Genomic DNA, 24483 nt, shown 5'->3' with positions numbered 1-24483 from the left:
CATCACACAGAGTCAGAGAGAGGAGTTAGGGCCAGAGTAGAAGGTTCATGACACCTGAGATAAGAAGATACTCCCTGAGGAAAGCGGTGCTCCTTCAGCGTGGTGATGGCCACAGCAGACAGGGCGTGGGGGCATGCTGATTCACAGGTACATTCTCACTGGTGTTGTGGCTTCCATCAATAGTTAGCCTGACCTGAATAAAGGCTTGGTAGGCTTTCTACCACTCTGGTCATTTAGGTTTGCAAAACTAGCCAGCTTTCCAGGAGATGATGTTTTTTTCTCAAGTTCTATGCCTTCTCCTTGGGAATGCTGCCACTGTGGGGTGGCACCTCTACTATGGTATCAGCAATAATGTAAAAATTATAATAGAAATAGAATTGTGCATTTCTGAAAGAAAATGACAAATTATCTAATCCAATCATTTCCAACCATTATGTTTCTGTTCAGCTGAGGACTCTTTTCAGTAAATAAAACTTTATTCAGAAGTCTAATGAAAATAAATAAAGTAGAACCATTCTGGTGAATCGAGAGTACCAATGTCTTTCCCAGGTATCCCCGAACCATAGGATGTACCAGAGCACAGCATAAACTGCCTCATAGCCAGAGCTCAGAGAATGGCTGACATGTGTCCTCTCCTTTTACTTACCACATGAAGGAGATGAAGCAACTTCTCCATGACCACAGAGATGGAGACGGAGCTATGTATCCATTCAATCATGGCTTTTATTTTTTTGGTAAAATACAAAAATTATATTTGCATAGCAATTTCCAATCTCCTTAGCACTTTTGAAGTGATTTAGCTTTGCTTCATTTAATTATTTCCATAACCTTGTGGTCTAGGCAAAGCAGTTTTTATTCATGACAAAAGGACTCAAGGAAATGGAGGATTTATCCAAAGTTAACTTTGTCAGGGGCAGAAGTGGGTTTAGAAGGCAGATCTGCTGTACATTGGTCAACATTTTATCTGCTGTGAGGTGTTCTCATGATTCACATAGAAAATTTCCCATAGATATCAAATAATGAAAGCCAAAGAGGCAACCATATACTTCCCAACTAAGGCCGTCAAAAAAAGATTAGTTAAGAGTAACAAGTACTTACATTAAGAAGGAATGTGGTTAAGGGATATATAACAAAATGAAGAGACAAATTGGGTGTCTCACTGAATCCCAATTGTGCTTAGTCCAAAATAGACAGCTTTCCAATTTATCTTGAATCTTTTCTGGCTGATAAAGGATTTACTCAAACTGTGGGGGTGTCTCAAACAACCTTGTCAAGTATTCCTGGTTTCCATTGGTGTTAAGAAAAACAAAACAATTATCTTAGCAGCTGTCAGTTCCCTCCTGCAAGGTCAGGAGCAGCCCCATTTCCCTGTGTCTTACTCTATGCTCTCTCCTCCCTTCTTCTGGGTCTCTGCTTCCACCGCATATGACCTAGAACCTTCTTTGTGAGTCCCCATGTACTTGGAGTCCACCATGGTGAATATAAGCCACCATAGTTCCTCCATTCTTTATGATCTGAAGTCACTCTCCAGGGGGCTCATCATTCAGAAATTTAAACCTTTTCTTTCTCATGGCTTGACTGAAACCACATGGGAGAAAAGGTTATGGTTACAATATATACCTGCTTCTCCATAAACGTGTGTGTGTGCACGCATGTATGTTTTCTCAATGAGAGGGGAGTATATTTTCTCTTTTCAAGGAGAAAGATTCTCCCCTCCCTTTCGTTTTCTAGTTGCTGGATGCTTGCTGATTAATTTAAATCTACACACAACTGGTTTCCTTATTAATGATTCTGCCAGGTTCCCAGAACATAGCAGGATTAACCTGCTCTGAATACAGACTGTTCGCTTTTTAAAGGAGCCATCACCTGTAAGATGAACACTAGGGGCAATATAGCATGATGACACTGTTGTTCAGACAAGAAAAAATCACTAGCTATCTCCTAAGAACTAATTTTATTTATAGTAATAGTAGTACTAGTAGTAGTACTAGCAGCAGCAGCAGCAGCAGCAGCAGCAGCAGCGGCGGGGATTGAACTCAGGTGATTGTTTTAACAGATCTCACTAAGTTGCTGAATGTCTCACTAAGTTGTTGAGGCTGGCCATAAACCTATCATCCTCCTGTCTCAGCCTCCCAAGTACTGGGATTATCAGTGTATACCCCCATGGCTGGCTCTCCTAAGAACTTTGAAGTACATTTGTTCAATGAAAGGTGAAATAGCAAAATCCCTATGCCATTCCCCTATGGCCAGCCACCTATGTAACACACTCAAAGATTTCCTCATGTGTGACAGCGTATCAGGGAACATTCTAAACTCCTACTGGAACAGCTAGAGAGAAAGAACCTCAAGGAGGTCAGGTGAGGCTAGGCATCAGTGAGATTATGATTCAGTCAAATACAAATCTAAGCAACTTCTTTACACCTATACTTGAAGAATGACTATGTGAACAGCAGAAGGTTTACTTAAGAGTAAGAGACAAACACTGGTAGTGCTTATCCAAGCATTCTCTGAGATTTTGTTGATGGATGAGAGCACCCAAACCTCCTTAACAGTTTCCAATGATCAGACTCACCCTGGATCCAGTTCCAGATTCTCCATATCCTAGGTTTCCAAGCAGCTCATGGCAAGGAAGGTGAGGTGCAGATCAAGCTGAAACAAAGGACTGCTGCATGCATGGCATTGCGTGTGCACTGGAACATAGGTGTACCCAAAGCTGGTGAATTTGAGTGTCCTTGGAACTACTATGTATGCCTTGTGCAAAATACCCAGGCCTGCAGATGGGAGTACAGAGCCCAGTACCCCCATGGGCGTCTAAGAGGATGGTTGTTCTTCTCTGTGCAAGGATACATTTTCTTTGCTTTAAATGCCTTCCATGAAGCACTACAATACTTTAAAAACTCTTTTACTGTCCTCACCTTGCATTAAGTGGAAAGGAAGTCTGGCCTACAGCAAGTGTTCAGTAATCCTTGTTTTCATTTTCATTATCTTTATCTTCATTATCTTTTTTATTTTATGACTTTTTATTATATTTCCCATCTTTTAAGTAAATACAACGAAAATTCCTATATAATATATAGATGTGTTCAAGGAGGAAAATAGCTGATAAAGGTTTTCAATTATTAGCATAAAGCTTTCACAGTATATCTTTGTCATATATATATGCATATATAATATACGCGTTTTCATATACTTTTGTATATAGCATGACAATAGACAACAATGCTGATTATAGAATTCTTTTTCATTCATCTACCTATTTGGTATTGTTAATACAGCATAAAATTAAGCAATTTAGATTTTATACCATATGCAAGGCCTCTTCTATCATACTTTACTACTAGGTAGAAGGACAACTAAAAAATAATTTCACTTCATTGACATCCTAGTTTCTGAAGCTTCACATAAATGGTATCTGGATAGCACACATGGCAAGGAAAATGCCCTGGCTGTGTGTGTGTGTGTGTGTGTGTGTGTGTGTGTGTGTGTGTGTGTGCGCGCGCGCAAATATTCATATTAGTGTTATTCAGTCATAAAGAGAAAATAATTCAAATGTCTACCTAGTGGTGAATACACAAAACTTGGTATATCCACATTTATATATCATCCACACTTGAATATCATGCAAGCATAATTTTTTTTTATTCCCACCCCATTCCCTCCCCATCCCTCCTTCCCTTGCTTGGCTTAGTGGTTGACTTCTATATGTTTAAGTACATTGTGTGTTTTAGAAATTTTCCCCTTCCCCCATCCTTTCTCCTCCTTTAGATTGCCTTGTTTGCTCCTCTATAGGATTTCCCTTTTCATCTAGAGTTCCTCCTATGACCCATTTCTCCTTAGCTTTCACATATTAGGGAAAGCATCTGATTTCTTATTTTTTTGTGATTGACTAATCTCACTTCTGGCTTTTTTAATATTCCCTGACAGCCAGAAAGAGTTACAAATTCAGTAGTACGGACAGAGACATGTGCAAGTGACCATCTTTAGAGCTTATCATACAAGGCGAGCTAGGACCCTCACACAGGTAGACAAGAACTTGTGTCTGGTTTCAAAAGCTCAGAGCAAGGAGATGAACACCCAATGCCTCTTGTTCTTCTATGATCTATAGGATGATTAGGATTATAATTTGATTGTGCAGGTATGGCAAAGGGATTGTGGAATACATTTCTAAATGGCTAATAAGTAAGGTCAGTTGGGATGTTTTGTTGTTTTGTTTTGTTGTTGTGGTACTAGCAATTGAACCTGGGGGCACTGTGCTACAGAACTACATCTAAGCCCTCTTTGCCTTTTCAGTTTGGGGCAGGGTCTCTACAAATTTTCAAAGCTGACCTAAAACTTAGAACTCATTTGCCTCGGCCTCCTGAGTAGCTAGGATCACAGACATGTGCCACTGTGCCCAGTATATCAGGCATAATGTGTTTTAATAAAATAAATTCCCCAGTTATTAAAAAAAGGGAGAAGAGAGGGGCAAGAAAATTTAATGTTTTTAAGGAAAAGATGAGGATATTCTTCCTCGGTTGCTAGGTATTCTCTCTGTTGCTGTGTGAGAACTGAAAACACCAACCAAAGGAACAGCAGACTGTGCAATGCACACACTGGGGGCTGTCCATCTCTCTCTTCCACCAATACACCCTGCAGTCCCCAGAGCTGAGATTTCCTGAGAACCCAGGAGTTAGCCAAATGTCTCCATTGCAAACCTGGAATCCAGTTCCAGGAATCAGGTTTGGCCTTCCTCCTAGTGCATTAACAAGACTCTAATAAGAAGTACAGCCTGTCAGCAAGGCAGCCTCACTGAAAGACCAGCATGATATGATCATCATAGTTTCCAGAAAAGTAAAGTTGCCCAGAAAAGAAAATCTGGGGCTTTGCAAGAGAGCTAAAAGTTTAGTAAAAACAGGACAAGGCTAGGGAAGGAAGGTAGGTGAGAATGACAAAATGATTTTAAAACCCTCACAATTTCTCCAAGCACATAATGAAACAATGAAAACATCCGAGAGACAGGATTCCAACGAACATATTCCAAAGTCCAATTTTTCCAAACTCACACTCTTTTGTAACTTCTGGTCTTTTGAATAGTATAAAACTTCAATCTGAATGACAGATTCTGCTTCACGTTTGTCTGAGCAAAGTAACTGAGATCCTGTCTCAAAATACATTTACAAACATGAGACTTGTTTCAACTTCCTAGAACGCCACCATTGAAGTATGCCTGGACTTTTTTGCTCCTGGTGATCTTGGACAGTTTTGCACAATTAAGTTTCTAATGTGTTTCCACCAGAGGGCAGTAAATTAAAACAAACAAACAAACAACCTTGTTTGTTGAATACTACTATTGCTTCTAAAATCAGATATAAATGAATTTTGTTTTCCCACTAACCTACATTATAGGCTCAAATATTTTTCAGTACTGAAAATCTATTTAGTCACCTCTCCTGGACTTCTCTTTAACATCCTAATCATCTACCACTCAGAGCATGACCTATAAACATACCCCAGAATAAAACAAGGGAAGCTGATTTTGTAAAACATAAAAACTTCCCTTTCCTTAAAAAGTGCTGTGCTATGCATTTGCACAGGGCCTACCTGGATCTGAAATCACATTCCTGCTGGCCAAGGGGCTTGGTGGGTTTCACTCAGTTTTTCATTGTTGTAAGGACCAGACATTGGCACGAGGCCGCAGGAGCACTCTAATAAAAGCTGTGAATTCTAAGCAGAAATCCTGCAAGAAAAAGGAAGGACAGGGATGCCATCCAGTGGTCAGCCACAGGCCTTGCTGCCAACAGAGCCTCTGTTCCCACTGTATGGCGCACCACGGCAGAATGCCGTCTGCAGGCTCTGGGTCTAGAAATTAACTCACGCCCAAATAAATCATCATTCCAAGCTATGCACATCTCAGCCTCACAGCTTGCTTTTCTAAATTAATAGATGAGAATAAAGGGGCGCGGGAGAGGCAGTGACCAGGAAGCTAACTTGAAAAGCTGTCTGTCTCAGGGGCTCCCAGGAGCAGCTGCTTCTGACAGTCACCTTGGAGGCTTTTTGAACATGGACATCTGGGCCCACCAATGCCTGCCGAATTACAATCTCCAAGGATAAGGCTCAAGAACTGTTTTTTTCTAAAAAGATGCCTGGGTGATTCTGATGCAGCAAGTCTGGCCTCATCAAAGGACGGCTTGAAGGAACTCACTGATTTAATACATTCTGCTTTTCTTAGACATGGTTGTGCTTCAACTACTCTAGTTCTACCAGTGTTTTCTGACTCCAAGAGCTTTACATGCCTGTTCCAGAAATCTCTCCTGGTGTCCAAAAATTAGCAAGCATCAGAGGAGTCTTGCTGATCTGAATCTGAGCTCTACCATTTATTATTTTAACATCTCAGTATCACCTCTACAAATGACATCTGATAGTGCTTACCCTAGGTTGATAGGGGAAGCAAATTGCTTAGATAAGTACCTCTCACTTAGTAAACATTCAGATGCTTGTTATTTGTGCTATCATTTATTATTACTGTCTTGAATTCTCTTTTAGCTTATTTTAATTTGCTTGATCCAGTGGATATGACATGATGATGCTAGCTAGATCTCTCAAATGCCTGTCCTACCTTCCGCAGGCCTGTGCCATCCTTATTGTTACCAACATATTTCCACTAAAATCTCAGTTATACTGAGTAATTCTGACCTCAACAGGACTCTTGCTGTTTCAGAGGACAGATCCATAGAATGGACAGAGACAGTTGCTTAAGACCTATCACGCACTCCATCCTAAACAAGATACATTAGATACAGTATCTAATTTAAGTTTCACAATAACACCCCAAAATAGGCACCAAGTTCACCAATTTAATGAGAAGAAGGAACTGAGACTTAGAGAGGAAAAGATATAAGCAGCAGCTTCCCTGGGTGCCACCAAATACTGTGAGACAATGAATTTCTCTAACCCTAACCCTTATAACTTCTGGTCCTCACCAGTCTCCTATCTCAGCTGCTGATGATAGTGCAGTGTGTGTATCTGGAGGCTCTTCCCAGCATCGAGGTCCTCAGGAACACAGCAAACTGCCATGCTTCTCTGCTGTACCTAGTCTAATACCTGTGAATCTCTCACTAGGAAGATTTCCCTGTGTCCTACACACCTTGGTCCTGGCAAGCACACTGCTCTGTATGGACAGACTCCCAGTAAAGGGGCAGCTCCTGGGCCTCAAGTCTTACTCCCTTCCTATGACACTCCTCCCTCTAATGCACAACAGCAGGTGAACATGAGGCCAAGTTTGCTAGGTCTCCTAAGTACTCTGCACACAACTGCTGGCTGCTCTTTCCTCAAGACCAGGCCTATAGTTCAAATCAATTTCCTCAGAAATATGCTCTCTCCTGATAACAATTTTGTCTTATTTCCCACAGTCTGAAGGTGCCAAGTCCTAAGTCTACTCTAGTTATGATATTGCTGCTATTCTACAAGAACAGATGCACTCAGAGAAGGCCATGAAAGCCCACTGCCATGCAAAAGCAGAAGTGTGAGTCAGAATGAGGGCCTGTACAGAACATCCTAAACCTAGCAATCAACACGTCCTGGTTCTATACATGTACAAAGTATTCAAGTTCACCTGCGTCAAAACCTCATCAGCAAATACATACATGAATATTTTACCCAGGTTACTAGGCTAGGTATCATGTGATATATTGAGATGACCAAAAAAGAATCTACACTATTAAAGAAATATATTTTGAAGAAAAAAAGCCTATAATATCAACTGTCCGTATTAACACATGGCAATACATGTTAAGAACCACATGAAGAACATGGTTTCTGTGTGCTCTAGGATTAAATAGAAGACATTCATAGCCTGCAGTGGCCATAGGACATTGTCTTGGAGAAATAACACTTGAGATGTTGGTGGGCAGAAATAATTTAAGTGGAGACATTGTGGGAGGGCTCATCAGGATCCACAGGGGAAAGCCAAGATTGAGTCCAGAGGAGATGGAGACCGTTAAGAACACGTGTGTCCTAGCATTGCAGGCAGAGGGTGTTGGGGTGGCACTGTGAACCAGGTGGGATCTGGAATTGAGTCCAAAGTTAATTGTATAGGCAAGGGGATACCCATGGGACTTTTAAGGAGGAATGATACGGCAAAAAAGAGCATTTTGGGAAAATTAACATGGCGATGATTAATAGTAGGCTTAAATGATGTCCCAAAGGTAAAAGGAGTCTAATTCAGCATTGTCAAACATATATTTATTATTTCAAAGTCAATGGAAAGATACGCTAATTTGACAAAGTAAAGTTAGGTGGATTATTTTGGGGGGTGTTGGGAATATTTTTGTGTGTGAGTTTTGGGGATATTCTCAGAGGCTTGATGCTAAGGGTCCCAAAGAGGTACAAAATATAGCATTTTGCAAACATATTTACATGAATACTGAAACACTTTTCCATCAAAAAATGAAAAAATGCCATCTGTATAGCATTCTGAAATATAAATTTTTTAATGACTGTGGGAAACCTATATGTAGGGAATAAGGCAAGAGACAGATGATGACATTTTAGAGAAAACATCTATAGAGGCCTACTCTGATTAGATGTGGAATTAAGGCAAAAGGCAGAAAGGAAGAGATAATCCTATTATTCGCTCCCTCTACATGTCTTGATGTCATCCTGACTTCTCTGTTCCTCTCAAGTTACATATCTAATCAAAGCAACTCCTAATGTATCTACCTTCAAAGATACATTCAGAATTTTTTGCTTTTTGTATTACCAGAGATTGAGCCTAGAGAAAGTTCTACGCCTACCTGCACCCTAGTCCTATTATTTTTCAAACAAGGTTTTGCTAAGTTGCTGAGGCTGACCTCGAACCTGCAATCCTCCTAACTCGGCCCTCCAAGTGGGGATTAAAGGCCTGCATCACCACACCCTGCTCACATTCAGAATTTTGCCACTTTTCATTTCTATCTTGACTTTTTCTGAAAAGTGGCACTCTTTACCTCAGCACCCTTTCCATTAGTCTCTTCTATAAACCCTTGTGCCCAATGGTGTGTCCTCAACCAAAGAATCCATAGTGGTCATTTAAAATTAATCAGATCATGTCGGTCCTTTGCTCATGACTGCTCACTTAGAGTAGAAGCAGCATCCTGATGCTTGTCCTAGGACCAGACATGTCTCTTCCCCAGCCATGCTACCTCTCTGACCTTACTTCCTTTCTTTCTTTTACTCCACACCAAGCATTCTGGCACCATTCTGCTCCCAGAATGCCCCAGGTAGATCCCTGACACAGGGGTGGGGGTTTTCTGAATGTTCCTTCATCCACCTGAAATATTCTTCTTATAGATTCTACTAGAGCTTCTCCCTGTTAGGTCACTGTCCAATTGTCACTTTTTCAGTGGGATTCCTAAGACTGATCCATTTGAAAATAGACTGACCGTCACCCTGAGCCATTCCTTGGCCTGGTGCTCAGATGTGTGTTCCTCTCTATTAAGTAGTTGCCACCGTGTGACCTACCACATATTTGTTTTTCTTGCTATTTTTCTATTGTCTGTTTCCTGGCAATAGGGATATGTGGCCCCATAAGATAGGGACTCCATATCCTCTTTGTTTTATCCCTGCTGTCCAGCATATAGAAGATATTATATGTTGATTAATTAATTTCAAATAGAAATACCCTGAGTAGGTCTGAGGAGGCATCATCTATATTTTGTAGATAAAGAAATTGAGAGTCAGCATGATTTGCAATTTGCTCAAGAGTGTGAGAATGGTTCATTAATTTACCATTTTCTATTTTTCAGATTAGAATCTAGGTCTCTTGCCTTTTTTCACTGTATAATAATACAGGGCTATGGGAAGAGTTAGAAATAATAGCTTTAAACAAAAAAAGAAATGGCTTAATTCACAGAATAGAGCAGTCTTCATTTTGAAAAAAATAGAATTGTGAGCTAAATATAATTTTTCCTTGCTCTCTTTAGGGCTGTTCACTATAAAATTTCACTTATATTCTTTATGAAATGTCAAGAAAAGAAGCGAAATGGGGATAGACACACAGAACTATAGTGCCTTAATGAAACCTCATCTACAGAGACCCACCACCAGTGCTCACCAACCTAGGAGACCCCTGTTTACACTAGAGACATCTTAAAGTGGCTTTTTTCTGAATAATTAAAGGTATATACGTATGCTGACAATAGCTGAAGAAAAAACACTTTATATGTTATGGAAACAAAAGACAATTCTTACTTCACAATATCTATGAAGAACCACCACCACCACCACCATGAAGTCCAGCATCCCACTGCATCCATCAGGACAGGAGAGCTGAGCAGGACTGGAAGAGAAGAGAGCCTGTGGCCCTCTCCACTAGAGGGCACAAAAACTCTTTTCGTTAGACTTGTTCCCTTCCCAAGACCCTCTGGTATCTGCTAGCACAGGAACACTGCTCAATCGGCTAGAAAAGACCCAGACTGCTTGTCAGTTTGTCTGAAGGGCACCACTGCACTGTCCTGGCACCCAGAAATATTTATTGCAGCAACTGATTTTGAAAAATCTGTTGGGGGTTGGGAGCAGATGTGAAAACAGAAATAAAACCAGAAGACTGAAGAAGAATGAAGTAGGTTTTAAAGAAGATAGCTATTTCTAATTCATGGTTCTTAAGTGTTAGCATATACCAGAATCAACTTGAGGACAGGTTAAAAACCTCAAATGCTTAGGACCCATTCACAATTCCTGACACAGTACATCTGAGGCGGGGTCTGAGAAGTGACATTTCTAAAATTTCCCAAGTAATGCTTGGGAAATTACATTGGCAACAAATTACATTTTGAGGATCATTGTTCTAGATGTACTCATCCCTAAATCAGACTCCATCGTGGAGAAATGGTACCAAGAAACTCAATCCTTTAGAATAAAATCTCATAAGTAAACTGGCAAACTAGAAAGACCCTCTTGGGGCTTTCATGTTACAGAGGGGAACTAAAGGCCCAGAGAGGTTTCTTAATATGCCCAAGACATGGCTTTTAAACTGAAAATTGAAACTCACTCAAGAGTTGTAAAGTCATTTTAGCATAGATGTAACAAGAAAGAGAAGGCTCAAATCACAAAAATAAGAACTAAAATAGTAGCTATCATTGCCAGTCTTTCAGAAATAAAAAATGGTTATAAAGCAATACTATGAATCATTATATAACAAAATAAAATAACCTAGATGAAATAAAAAAAATTAAAAAGACAAACTATTAAACCTGACTCACCATAGTAGAGGACAACAATGACACATGATCATCTCAATAGACTTGTAAAATACATTTAACAAAATTCATTTAATAAATATATATCATTTTATGATAAATATCCAACATAGAGAAGTAACAGAAGGAAACTTCCTCAGTCTAATCAAGAGCCTATACAAAATCCCACAGTTAATATACTTAATACAGAAAGACTGGATGTTTTCTATTAAGAGGAGAGAGAAAACAAACATGTCCCCTTCTCACCATTTAAATTCAGCATTGGACTGTAAGTCCTTGCCAGGGATACGAAGTAAGAAAAAGAAATAAGAGGAGTCTAAATTGGAAAGAAAGAGGGAAACTCTCACTACTAATAGGCAACTTAGTCTTGTATATAGAAAATTTTAATGAATCTATAAAAATATCAGGACTAACATACGAGTTCAACACAGTTGCAGGACACCGGATTGTTTATGCGATAAAGAATTCTATTTCCATATTCTATTTCCATATGCATGGACAATGAACAATCCAAGAATGAGATTCATCAGGTCCATTTGTCGTAGCATCTTAAAAGAATAAATACTTGGGTTTAAAATTATCATAAGAAATGAAATATTTGTTCACTAACAACTGTAAAATATTGTTGAAAAGAATTCAAGAAGACCTAAAAACTAGAAAGCAAATTTAATATTTATGGCTGGAAAGACTTGATCTTGTTAAAGTAAGTGCTATTGTATGAATGTCATGAACCTCCAAAATTCATAGATTGAAATTCTAAGCTCCTAGGTGATGGTACTAGAAGTAGGGGTCTTGGAAAGGTGATTATGTCATGAGAGTGGAGCTCTCATGATTGGGATTAGTGTCCTCAAAAAAGAGTCACTGGAAGGCTGACCAGCCCCTTCATCACTCCATACAAAGCAAGAAGGCACCCCTAGGAACCAGGAAATGGGCCCTTGCCAGATAACAAATCTATCAACACCTTGATCTTGGATTTCCCATCCCCCTGAACTGTGAGAAATAAATTTCTGTTGTTTATAAGCTCCAGCCTAAGGTGCTTTGTTATAGACAAAAGACAGACTCAGACAATAACACTTCCCAAGTTGTTCTGCAGATTCAAAATAATCTTTGTCAAAATCCCAATAGGTGTTTTGTTTTGTTTCAGAAGTTGACAAGCAGAACCTAAAATTCATGTCCAAAACTGTTAGAACCTAGATTAAGACAAAAAGTCCTATTATCAGAATTTCTTCCCATAAAGTCAAGTGGTTTAAGATACTCTTTACAGACAGAAAATCTGAGCGCTTCTCTCTAGACACCAGATGGAATTCAGTTGAGTTTTCTTTGATGTTAGAAGAAAAGAGTTAGGATATCAGTACCATGCCAGTAACATGATGAGAGAATATGTAACTTGATAAAAACATGAAGATAATGCTATTTATAATATTTTAGATAATAACTTATCGCTCTTCCCATAAGAAGGAAAGATGAGGATGTGGAAAGTTAAGCCTGCCTCAGAGCACGTGTGGACAGAAAACTTGTTACAAAGAGAAAATAGAGAAACAGTTCTTCCCTTGTTCCATGTACACATGATGTGACTGTGCACATGGTGCTGTGGGGAGATGCCAAAGTATGTGGCTCCTCCTCCAGGCTGCCAGAGAGTGCTGCATGCTATGGGCACATGCATGCACACTGTGAGCCTGCAGCAGAGCCCTGGGAAAATGAAGTCTTGATTTCACTTTCCCAAGGAAGAGAAAACAGAGCTGTTCTAAGATTGCTCAACCTGTTACCTGAGTCACGGAGCTGGAGATGCAAGCAGGCAAAGCTGTCTTTACTTTTAACTCTTCTACCCATGGAATAATTTCTTAATCTCTTAAATATAAAAAGATTATATGGAGATTGTGATGATTAAATTAAAAGTCTGAGCTCCCCATCGCCCTTCAGAGTGACTTGCAAGGTGGCCAGGTAGGAAAAATGATTTCAGAACCCAGATGCATGTATTATTTAAAGATTAGCATATCTTCTTATTTATATAATTACTTAGGACATCATTGTGAGAACTAAGAGCAATTTTCCCTATCCTTTGAAGTTACATATTTCTTTTCTTTTGTGGTACTGGGAATTAAATCCAGTAATGTTCTACCTAAGGCTGCATCTCTATGTCTTTCTATATTTTTTTTTTAATCTTGAGGCAGAGTCTTGCTAAGTTTTTTAGGATAGCCTCAAACTTGTGATCCTCCTGCCCCAGCCTCCTGAGTCACTGGCATTACAGGTATGCAACACCACACCTAGCTTCCTGCTTTCTAAGAAAAGGAACAAATAAAAACTTTATACATATGCATTGGGTGTGATGGCATATGCCTGGAATCCTGGGATGACACGGGGATCTTAGTTTCAGGACCAAACCTTAAAAAGTTAATGTGACCCTGTTTCAAAATAAAAAAAAAATTTAAAAAAAGGAGCTGGGGGTGTATCTCAGAGGTACAATGTCCCTGGGTTTAACCCCAAGTACAAAACAAAAACAAAAACAAAAACAAACAAGAAACAAGAAAAGAAAGGATGTAAATATCAGAGAGTTGCCTCCCTGTGTCCTGGCTGGACTGTGCTGTTCTCCAGTCCTCTGAAATCTTCTCACTTCTCAATTTGAAGTTAATAGAGAAACCTGTAGAATCACCTTCAAGGTAATTCGTACTGTACTGATCATGATCACATGTGCTTGTTTAACACTGTGCAAAACTATCACCAAAGATTTTCTCTAGTGTTCAATTATTAGAAACTCCATGTTTCCAAAATGGCAAAGTAACTATTATTTTGCTTCTTGCTTTCCTCTTCTTTTCTCCTCCATGAATTTTGTTGTCATTAGTTTCTCTCATTATATTGATCAGCAAGCCAAAACATGCATTTATTTATTTATTTGCTCAATGAATTGGAAATGTCAAGAGCTCTGCTGGGAGCACTGTGAACCCCAGGAATCTCCGCCTTATCTGTGCGATAGGCAGACTAACAGAGCATTTTTAATTTATATCCGGACCTTCATTTCAGTCTTCCTAAACTGTCATACATAATATGCTTTGAAAAGGAAACAGTACCCAGTAGTCAGGAAGATTTTCCTTATCACTGGGAAAAATGAAAGGGAAATAAACCCCAATCCGGCAATTCTACTCTTCTGCCTAACTGAAAGTAGCTGATACTTAAAATGGTTAATTTTCTAATTAACAGCCATAGAACCAGTCTTGGGAAACTATGCATAAGTACTCAATAAAAAGAAGAAAAGTCCAACATCACCATCCAAAGATGATAATTAAAAATAGGAGGGAGAAAGGCCTATTATAAATTACATTGCACCCAAGGCTATAAAAATCCTCTTTTTAATCAACTGAAAGGATGTGACAAACAAACTCTGAGCTTTTACAAGTGGTTGCCGAAGTTTGGAGACAAATGATATAATAATAATAATTCTTTTATTGTGCAGTTGAAAAGCTGAATACCACTGATCACCATTTTAAGGGACAGTGTTTGTCCATAATAAATTACAGAAAAGATTATCAGTAAGGATTGTAGAGTGTGTACTGCTTTGCTGTAGCTCATCAATGATAGAATCCACAAACACCTACTGTAAGACCCAGCTGGTTCCAAAGTATAAAGACACTCATACAACTTCTTATGTGGAAGTCACAACAGAAAAATTCAATAATGCAGATCCTGAAATTAATATGTGTGCCTGTTTTCTCCCTTGTAGAGAAAGTCACTTATTTTAGAAATGATTTCATAGGGGATTTAGACTTAGGTCTGTTGCCAACTTTGATTTGGGAGTGACTTTCACCTTGATCACTACCTTAGGTGTTGTTAACAATTGTATTTTCAGAAATATGTTGAAATCATTACTCATATGTGATAGAGTTTTCTTAGAAAATTAAATAGCATATTTATAACATAATAATGGTAACATGTTGTGTTAACTTGAACACTCTTTTTGGTCTCTTATCCAAACCTATGGCTTATTTCAGAGCAGTAGATTGGAGAGTGAATTTCAGCACAAAGTTGGGAAGCACTGCTTAATACCATTAAAAAGCATGATTCAAGATGAGGGAAACTAATTCTAAGTAACATTCAGGAATATGTATAATTGATTAATCAAGTTAGATGTTTCAAATCAGAATTAGAGATGGGATTATACCTTCTCTAATGTTCTTTATATCCCACACAATCCCTCTCCCCTAAATGTTTTTCAATGACATATATCACCTCAACAATTAACTTTTCCTAATGCAAGAAAAAGAGAAGATATAATTTCTGAGCATTTTAATTATGTTAAAAATTAAAAAGAAAAACTTAAAAACAGAGCACATAAGCTATCAAATGTCTAGACACATCCTAAAAAGATGGAGAAAGGGCATGATTGAGGCATTAAGCGAAACCCAGGCCTTCAGCCTGTGTCAGCAGAACTCAGTCCTCACACTATCTGACTCCATCACCAAAGAGCAGCATCTACTGCTCCCTTTCTCTTGTCTCAGTCCTGAACAAAGTTGCAGGACAAAACAGCTCAAGGTCACACTGAAGGATGTCCTGAGAATGGAGTGAAGTTCTAAGAAGTTCCTCTAGATGGCACTCTTTCTTATCAGTCGCCAAAGTGAACCCTTTCACTTCCATCTAAACAACAGTAAAAGATTAAAACTATCCTCTTATATTTAGATACAGTTGCCCCATGCTAGCTTATTAGAAATCTGGATGCTTGGATAACACATTAGTCAAAGTTTGCCAATGGCAAATTCTGTTTTTAAGGAGAAAAAGATCATCTATCACCAAGGTTCTCTGACTCCCACTGCTCACCTGATTAGACCTTGAGTAACAAACATTCTGTCACGTGGCAGTAATGACTTGAGAGCCAATAGTTCCCACATCCTACCTGGGATCCTACGCCCCATTGCATTAAGGTAATGACAGAGGGAATCAGCAACTCCAGTCCCCTCACAGGTTCTCAAGAAACTCAAAGAGCTAGGTAGGGCAGGATCATGGCATATGTGGTTGGAAGCAGAAGAAACTGGAATCAGGTAAAGGGACCTGTGTTTCTCATCAATCCAGGGGTTCTCTGCAACATATGAATCAGTGGCTGTTATTGTTAGATATAGAATGGCCTTTTGTAGAGCTCATAAATTGTTTAGAGTTGATACAATTGAGTCATGAGGATTGTAATCCCAGCAGTGGATAAGTCCATTGTATTAGACTTATCTGAGTATTGGCCTAGGCCAATAGGGTGTAGCTGGAGCAGGTGTGTCCCTGGGGGTGTGACTTTGGGATTATATATGATTCTTCATCCCTCTGATCTCGCTCTTGCTTCTGGCCTCCATGATGTAAGGAGGACAGCCTATGTGCTCTCCTTTTCCCCACTTCCTGCTGCCATGCTCTGAGATCCGCGGTCCTCAGCCTCACATGGACTGAACTACAAAGCAGTGAGCTAGTAAATCCTTTCTCCAAATTATATAGTCAAGTATTTTAGATTATAGTTGTGAAAATGCTGATGAATACAGTGGCCTTGGAAATAACACTGGTCTGCCTGCATCACTAGTGGCATTAAAGACACCTTCATGAAGTTCTAGTCGGCCTTCAGCACACAGGTCCATGTGCCTCACACATACAACATTCCCTTGCTGAATGGGCATGTCCCCCAGCATCCCTCCGATCCTGCTCCTCCTCCACCCTCCCCATGTACACACAGTCCTTGGGGAGCAGAGTATCTTCTCCATGCTTGTCAGGAAAACACATTTCAGCTTTCTTAGACTGAGTATCATAAAGATATGAATATAGTAACTAGGTCAAAATGAAGAATGGAAGAGAACACTGAAAAAAGCTGATGGAATTTCTTTCATGATTTGAATGATATCCTGTAAAATCACGTTTTTATGGCTGGAGTCATAAAAAAATAAAAAAAAAACCAAGTGTGTGTGTGTGTGTGTGTGTGTGTGTGTGTGTGTGTACTAGGAATTCAACCCAGAGTTATTCTGCCTCTGAGCTACATCTCCAGTCCTTTCCATTGTTTTTGTTTTAAAACAGGGCCTCGCTAAGTTGCTGAGGCTGGCCTTGAACCTGCAATCCTCCTCTAAGCCTCCCAAGTACTAGGATTATAGACATACTACTGTACATAGCAATACTGAAGAACTTAGAGTCCTGTGATAATATGGGTATATATTATATCTGATACACACACACACACACACACACACACACACACACACACACACGAGAGTGAAGGAAAAGCCATTGTCTATTTAAAATTTATTTCATTTTATTTGATTGCAACCCCAGCTTCCTGATCCTGGATATGGGCTTTCTATTTTCTAAAGCTGGACTTAGCTAGGAGTTTGTAGATTGGTCCCTATGTAAATTGGGGACTCTGACAAGTACAATGCAGGTGAACTTTTGAGACTCTTAAAAAAACATACTGATGACCTCTCAATAACCCTTTGTCCTCAAAGCAAAGACCCTTGTGCTTCTTGGCTATTAAGAATTCTTATAAACACTCACTCCTTGGTGAGTTATTTTTCTAGTAGCTTATCTTGCTGAAACACAACACAATAAAGGTCATAGGTGCTATACATAAAAATTTAGTTATATAAGTTGCATTGAATAATTCAGATGGGCAATTTAAATGTGGACTTTTTTCCCCACAAAGTTAAAGTTTTAATTTTGGTTGTTTAGTTCATCTGTGCTTCATTTTCTACTCAGCAGACTCTTCCCCAGGACACAAGAAAGGAAATAGCTTTAGCTTTGGGTTTACCCAGAAATATTTAAACCTGCCATTTTCCCCCGATTTTGCTCAAACATTTAGGGTGCCGTAAAAGTCGAGCTGCATTGGCTGATTTCTTTAAACACTACCAAATGCAGTTTCCTGGGAAGAAATCTGCCAGTTTTTTGTGACATAAGATTGAGCCTCCAAATGGCCCTTGTTGAAGGGGTGAATGCTAAGTGGATTCCCATGTCCTTGTTTGACTCTTCAGTCTACCCTGAGAAACCCTTTCCAAAGAGGAGACTGGGAAACCAAAATTTACACAAAGACTCACTTGAGGATGTAGAGTCACCCTGTGGAATTATCAATTGGAACTTGGGGTCCTGTCTTAACCCATATATTTTCAAAAAAACATTATTTTTGTCTGACAAAATGCCTACAAGTGCATCTCTAGATTGGCTTTTCCAGCTCCTTAACCAAATCCACATGTCTTTGGGAAAGGTGAGGTTCTCAAGATGCATTAGCAATGCACTCATTCTTCTAACTCTCCTGGATGAGGTATCAAAGAAGGAAACAGAAATTGCTAGAGGTTATGGTTTGTTTATGGTCACCCAACTTGTTGCTGCAGTGAGTTCTTGGAAGGAGTCCGGACACCAGCTTGACTCCATCCTCTCTCTTTTCTAGCTGTGGGAAGAGCAGGTATACAGCCTAAAGAACCACCATTATTTGCTTCAGAGCTGAGGTTCCAGAAAGGAGGCAGGGAGGAGATACTACTGACGTGGCTTAAAAAAAAACCCATGGGCTTTACTGTCAAGATCCCTGATTCCAGTCCATGAAGGAAGAAAAAAGCACAAGGTCAAATTACTTTGTAAATACTTCCAAATGTTTCCTGTATGAAATATTTTTGGTGATTATCAGCATATTGGAACAGTTCTGAATACTACTTATAATCTGTTTTCAATCTCACTGCTTCCCGAACCAGTTGACTATAGAATGCTGTTTTTCTTGACATCTATTCACATCTCTCCAAAACATTTTGGAAATTTTGCTTTTGTGGAGGCTCCGAGAATTTTCTCTCTTCTCAGGATGTCCTGAGCCTCAATCTTTTCTCCTACAAGGCATAATCTGAACCTCCACCCCACCCCCTGCCACTCCACAGGGTCTCAGCTGCTTATCACCTGGGATATCTTTTCACAAAGGTTACCAATATTAAAAAGAATCTCTTGTGAGTCAAATGGAAATCAAAGAATACCCTCTTTGGTTTTGCACATGCAACCCTGTTCTTTTCTCAATACTCCCCTCCTCTAGAGCACACTCTTTAATAAGGAACTTTACTGGACATTCCCAGGCACTGTTAATTCTCTATTTTCTCCTCATTGAACTGGAGTTCCTACTTATTGGTGAGTACTTGATACATTTGCAAGCCTGAGTCTCCCAATATGTTTGAAGTATAATTCAATGCCTGGAACCATAAAGTGCTATATCTTTCTAACTATACCATCTAATACAGTCCCTAGCTATTAGTATGACTCATAAACTTCTATGATAATCATCTAAAGTCAACAAAACCTAAGAGACAAAAGTGTGGGAGCACATACAAATTTATACTGCTTAAAATCATAAAGTAGGCAAAATCATATTCCACTAAACAAAGAATATATATGCCTTAGTTGGCCACTGAATTTATAGACAGATGAAAAAAGAAAAAGGAAAAAGAAATGAAGAAGAGAATTATAAAGGAAATATAAGAAAATAAAGAATAAGGGTAAAAGTAGAGAGAGAAATAGGAAGTGAAAAGAAATTCATACAAAATTGCAGGTAAAGTTAGAGGTGAAAACACAAAGGTAAAGAAAAGATGCCTAGGGTGGAAAAGGAGAAGAAAGCAAACACAAAGGAAGAAGACAGTTTTAAAGGGCTAGTTCAAGAGTATATAGCTCACTTTGTTATTATTCCTCAGCACAGGCTAACTCTAAACAAACAAACCATCATTTCAGCTCTACAACTGTTTTTTGTCCTTAGACCTGATTTTTCATTTAGAAGGTTTTGCCAGTTGGTCTGCAACTATAGCCATGATAGCAACTATTTTCTGGAAAAGAATTCAGAGGTCTGAATTTTTGTTCCCATTCATCTACTAGTTATGATGGACCTGTTTCATTTGAAAGTCTTATGATTTATCAATTATTAAAAACCTTCAAATAGAATTTATTAATAAGTTATTTAAACTTAAATGAATATAATTGCAATAATGTCCCAATTGCAAGTAAATTGACACCACTTTCTATAATTGCTTTGATTGATATACTTAACAGCATATACTCAGAAACCAGAGTATTTTTATTTTATTGCTCAATTTTCTCTTCTGTAAATTTTCCTTTTCATCCTACTCTTATCTTCCCAAAGTGCCTTCAAGTTTCCTAACAATTACCCACTTTCTTTTGTTAGCCTTATCTATTTTTATTACTTAGCAATAATCAGTTTCCCTCAAGCAGAGTTGTGGTAATTAACCAGAATAACGGGGAATGACTCAGATCCCTGCTCTGAATTTCTCTTCCAGCATCAAATTCTAAAAATAGCTTCCTATTAGTCAAAAGGGCCATTTCAGTGATGCTGATCGTTCAGAGGGTCTACGAGAGCCTTCATTATTCTCAGAAGCACTTGAGTTGCTTTGTATTTTGGCCTCTCAGAAGCAGATTTCCTTGGGCTAGTCTTACATTGCTTCTAAGCTTTCCAGCTCGAAATGTCATCATGCACTTCTAACTGGCTCCAGGACATCAAGAAAGCAGGAAGTTCTTTGGCCCTCAGTTTCATGATTTATAAAATGATTTCATTCCTGTGAAAGGGAAACTCCTGGTAGAAAATGTTCTGTGCCAACCAGGGCGTGGTGGCACATGTTTGTAATCAATGCACTTGGAAGGTGAAGACAGGAGGATCGTGCAGGTTTGAAGCCTGCCTTGCTGGCTCAAGAGATCCTGTTTCCAAATAAAAATAAAAATAAAAATAAAATGGGTCTGGAGTGTATCCCTGAGGTAGAAGGGTTTCCAGGAACCCTAGTACCACCAAAAAGAAAAGAAAAGAAAAGAAAAGAAAAGAAAAGAAAAAAAGAAAAAAAAAGAAAATGTTCTGTGCAGAGACTTGCTCTTCAAGGTCTACCCCAATATTTTTTAGAAAATAGTTCAAAAGAAGGACCTCTTGTAAGATGGTCCTTTAAAGTTTTTTTGTGGTGCATAATTATACATAACATAATATTCACTGTGGCACATTGATACACACACATAATTTGATCAGTTTCACTGCTCAGTACCCCTCCTCTGCCCTTCCCTTCTCCCGAACCTCTTCCTTTACCCTCCTGATCTCCCTTTTTTCTTTCTAAATTCCATATGACATAATACATACAACCCTAGATTTGTTTGAGTCAGGCTTATTTTTCTTAACACAATGTTCTACAGTTCTATCCATTTTTCTGCAAATGACATAATTTCATTCTTCTCTACAACTGAATAAAATTCAATCATAAGAGTAATATATATTGGAGTACAAATAGGAAAAGAAGAATTAAAACTTTCACTATTTACAGATGACATGATACTATACTTAGAAGACCCAACAAACTCAACCAAAAGGCTTATAGAATTGATCAACAAATTCAGCATGGGGTCTAGATACAAAATCAATCTTAAAAAATTGTAAGATTTTCTTTGTACCACCCATACATCCACTGAGAAAGAAATCCAGAAAACACTTCCACTCAGGATACTCTACAAAAAATTAAAATACTTAGGAATAAACTTAACTGCGAAGGTAAAAGATCTCTACAAGAAAAATGATAAAACACTGAAAAAAGAAGTCAAAGAAGACCTTAAAAGTTGGAAAGATCTTTCATGTTCATGGGTAGGCAGAATAAATATCATGAAAATGGCCATACTTCCAAAAGTGACCTACAGATTCAAGATAATACCCATTAAATGACCAAGGTCATTCTTTACAGACATAGAAAAATCAGTCCTTAAATTCATTTGTAGCAACAAAAAACTGAGAATAGCCAAAGTAGTTCTCAGCAACAAAAACCGTGCAGGTGGAATCACAATACCTGACTTTAAACTATACTACAAAGCTATAGTAATAAAAAAAATGGTAATGGCACCAAAACAGATACATAAATCAAGCAGAATAGAAGACTCAGAAACAAATCTGCACACTTACAGACAATTGATTTTTGACAAAGGGACCAAATACATACACTGGGAAAAAGCCTCTTCAACAAATGGTATTGGCAAAACTGGTTAACCACATGCAGAAAAATGGAAATAAACCCCACTTTCTCACCCTGCACAAGAGTCAATTCAAGATGGATCAAAGACTTGGAAATTAGACCAGAAACCTTGAGGCTCCTTGAAGAGGGCAGAGGTCCAAAACTGCAACACATAGGCACAGATAAACATTTTCTCAATAAGACCCCAAAGGCACAACAAACTAAAAGGTGAATCAATACATGGGATTGCATGAAACTGAAGAGCTTCTGTACAGCAAAGGAAACTGTCAAAAGCCTCAATCGAGAGCCAACCAAGTGGGAGAAGATTTTCACCACCTACTCCTCCAATAGAGGACTAATATCTAGAATATATAGAGAACTCAAAAAAATCAACACTAAAAAAACAAATAATCCAATAACAAAATGGGTAAGAAAACTAAATAGACACTTCACGAAAGAAGAAATTCAAATGGCCAATAAATGCATGAAAAATGCTCAACATCACTGGCAATCAGAGAGATGCAAATCAAAACTACCCTGAGATTTCACCTTACCCCAACTAGAATGGCAACCATTCAAAACACAAACAACAGATGCTGGCAAGCATGTGGAGAAGTGGGAACTCTAAAACATTGTTGGTAGGATAGCAAATTAGTGCAACCACTTTGAAAAACACTATGGAGAATCCTCAGAAGAATGGGAACAAATCTACCATTTGATCCAGCAATACCACTTCTGGGTATCTACCCAAAAGAAAATAAACCAAACTACCAAACTAATGCATGTGTATCTATGTTCATAGCTGCACAATTCACCATAGCCAAACTATGGAAGCAGACAAGATGTCCATCAACAGATGAATGGATTACAAAACTGTGGGATATGTATACAATGGAATTTTACTCGGCCATCAAAAAACACAGTTGCAGCATTTTCAGGGAAATGGATGGATCTTGAGGACATTATGCTAAGCGAGATTAGTCAGTCACAAAAAGTAAGGAATCTGATGCTTTCCCTAATATGTGAAAGCTAGAGTGAAAGGGGTCATAGAAGAAACTCCAGGTGAAAAAGGAGATCCTATAGAGGAGCAAATAAGACAACCTAACTGTGGAGATGGGAGGAGTGGAGAAGAAAACTCTTTAAAGTGCACGATATACTAATTCATATCATAGTCAAACACTAAGCCAAGCATGAGAGGGAGAATAGGGAGGGAGTGGGATGGGGATTGGGTGGGGCCTGGTGATGTGTGCATTTATGTCTACACAAGCTTTTTAAATACAATGCACCAATAAAAAATTTTTAAAATTAAAAAAAATAAATTTGTAGCAGGTAAAACCCATATAGGCTAAATGTGGAAAAATAGAATTTCAGTTATAGGAAGAATGATGTATCTTTCAGTGGGTGAGCACAGGGGTTGGTAGTACTAGCTCAAGGGCACGCTTCCTTTGTTACCCATGAGTGCATCTTTCTCACTCCTCTTGCCTGGTTTCTCTCCTGATGTCCCCTCCACCTGCGATACTCTGCTTCTGTTCAAATCCAAACTATTAAAGCACTTCAAATAGACACAAATGTCCATTATCCATGAAGATTTTCTAGCTGAATGTTATCTTTTCATCTCATGAATTTCTGCAGAATTGTATTCTTCCTTCTTTCACATATTCATTATTTGATCCCTTCTATTAGTCTTTTACATACTCTCATACCTCTGCTAGTAGACTCCTAGTCCCTTAGAAGGATCCAGTCAAATTTATATTTGTTTACCCACAGTACTTAAGTTTGTTTCACAAGTTTCTATAGTGTAGTAACACTCATTGATACTGCAGTGAGTAAAAGAGACTAGATTCCATTTCCCTTAGAGTTTGCATACTGGGGTGGGAAAACAATTGATCTACAATTAAACAAATAAATACACTGTGTAGGGTACTTATAAGACCCAGGTAAGTTTAGAAGTATAGAAAAAAGAAAAAGGAGTTCTGGAGATAGTTTAGATTCAGTGGCCAGCACTCACTGTACTGAATAAGTAAAATACTCTAAGATAGAAATTCTTATCCATTTTTCCCATTGTACAGGTGTTTCCAATATAAAACTCCTATAAAAACTTAAATACAGCTATTGTTCATAATTACATAGCAAAACTGAATTATAAGAAAAGCATAATTATAATTATAATATTAACATAATATATATAATTTCTAGATTATGATTTGTCATCTTCTGTGTGTTTGTTTGATACTAGTGATTGAACTCAGAGGCACTCTACCTCTAAATTATGCCCCAAACACTTTTATCTTTGAACCTGTACTTCTCCTGTCGCACCTTCC

The sequence above is a fragment of the Muscardinus avellanarius genome (assembly GCF_963383645.1).
Source record: "Muscardinus avellanarius genome assembly, chromosome: 12".
NCBI lineage: Eukaryota > Metazoa > Chordata > Mammalia > Rodentia > Gliridae > Muscardinus > Muscardinus avellanarius.
The sequence above is the reverse complement of the archived record's forward strand: the minus strand, read 5'-3'. Positions refer to the sequence as shown.